The sequence below is a fragment of the Triticum aestivum genome, chromosome 5B, assembly GCF_018294505.1.
Source record: "Triticum aestivum cultivar Chinese Spring chromosome 5B, IWGSC CS RefSeq v2.1, whole genome shotgun sequence".
In the NCBI taxonomy this organism is placed as follows: domain Eukaryota; kingdom Viridiplantae; phylum Streptophyta; class Magnoliopsida; order Poales; family Poaceae; genus Triticum; species Triticum aestivum.
In genome coordinates, this window is record NC_057807.1 from 39,108,031 (window position 1) to 39,110,227 (window position 2,197).

Sequence of the window (2,197 nt, forward strand, 5' to 3'; positions counted from 1 at the left end):
ACATCCACTCCGTGTAGACCCGACGCGTCCGTTTCCCCCCTCCAGGTGCCGGCGGCGGCGGCGTCCGTGAGGGGGGGGGCACACCCCGGAGACGCGTGCTGGGCGTTTGCAACCGCCTCAACACTTCCAGATTTGTGAGAGGCCGCCTACGCAAGATTTGACGGTATGCTAGCCCCCGGAGGCCGCCGGCCACAGTCGTAGACGTGCGAAGAGCAATCCGCGTAGAGGGAAGTGTTCAGATACTTCTCCATCACAAAAAATTATAAAAAATTACCATCAGTCCTATAGCACATGTGCCCACGTTGTGTAAAAAACTCATGATTTTATCGCGCTCCAAGTATTTAATAATATTCACGCTGCATCGTTACCGCAGAACGTCTACTACCGTTTCATTGCCGTCCGTGAGGGGGCCACAACCCGGAGACGCGTGCCGCCTCTTCGGACATGCCACAACACCACCCCGCATGTATGAGGGCCCGGTACAATGCTCCGGTGGCATTGCTACCCCCCCAGGGCCCCCGTCCCGCCTAACCCTGTAGCGTTTGACCACGGGATCTAGCCCTTTGACTTTGCACGGACGGGCTTTGACCAGTGGACCTCTCCACCCGGTTGTGTTAGGTCGGCCCAGAGGGACACTGGGAAGCAACATCCGGGCCAAACCCACAGCTACATCCACTCCGTGTAGACCCGACGCGTCCGTTTCCCCCATCCAGGTGCCGGCGGCGGCGGCGTCCGTGAGGGGGGGGGCACACCCCGGAGACGCGTGCTGGGAGTTTGCAACCGCCTCAACACTTCCAGATTTGTGAGAGGCCGCCTACGCAAGATTTGACGGTATGCTAGCCCCCGGAGGCCGCCGGCCACAGTCGTAGACGTGCGAAGAGCAATCCGCGTAGAGGGAAGTGTTCAGATACTTCTCCATCACAAAAAATTATGAAAAATTACCATCAGTCCTATAGCACATGTGCCCACGTTGTGTAAAAAACTCATGATTTTATCGCGCTCCAAGTATTTAATAATATTCACGCTGCATCGTTACCGCAGAACGTCTACTACCGTTTCATTGCCGTCCGTGAGGGGGCCACAACCCGGAGACGCGTGCCGCCTCTTCGGACATGCCACAACACCACCCCGCATGTATGAGGGCCCGGTACGACGCTCTGGTGGCATTGCTACCCCCCCCCCCCAGGGCCCCCGTCCCGCCTTACCCTGTAATGTTTGACCACGGGATCTAGCCCTTTGACTTTGCACGGACGGGTTTTGACCAGTGGACCTCTCCACCGGTTGTGTTAGGTCGGCCCAGAGGGACACCAGGAAGCAACATCCAGGCCAAACACACAGCTACGTCCACTCCGTGTAGACCCGACGCGTCCGTTTCCCCCCTCCAGGTGCCGGCGGCGGCGTCGTCCGTGAGGGGGGGCGCACACCCCGGAGACGCGTGCTGGGCGTTTGCAACCGCCTCAACACTTCCAGATTTGTGAGGGGCCGCCTACGCAAGATTTGACGTTATGCTAGCCCCCGGAGACCGCCGGCCACAGTCGTAGACGTGCGAAGAGCAATCCGCGTAGAGGAAAGTGTTCAGATACTTCTCCATCACAAAAAATTATGAAAAATTACCATTAGTCCTATAGCACATGTGACCACGTTGTGTAAAAAACTCATGATTTTATCGCGCTCCAAGTATTTAATAATATTCACGCTGCATCGTTACCGCAGAACGTCTACTACCGTTTCATTGCCGTCCGTGAGGGGGGCCACAACCCGGAGATGCGTGCCGCCTCTTCGGACATGCCACAACACCACCCCGCATGTATGAGGGCCCGGTACGACGCTCCGGTGGCATTGCTACCCCCCAGGGCCCCCGTCCCGCCTAACCCTGTAGCGTTTGACCACGGGATCTAGCCCTTTGACTTTGCACGGACGGGCTTTGACCAGTGGACCTCTCCACCCGGTTGTGTTAGGTCGGCCCAGAGGGACACCGGGAAGCAACATCCGGGCCAAACCCACAGCTACATCCACTCCGTGTAGACCCGACGCGTCCGTTTCCCCTCTCCAGGTGCCGGCGGCGGCGGCGTCCGTGAGGGGGGGGGCACACCCCGGAGACGCGTGCTGGGCGTTTGCAACCGCCTCAACACTTCCAGATTTGTGAGAGGCCGCCTACGCAAGATTTGACGATATGCTAGCCCCCGGAGGCCGCCGG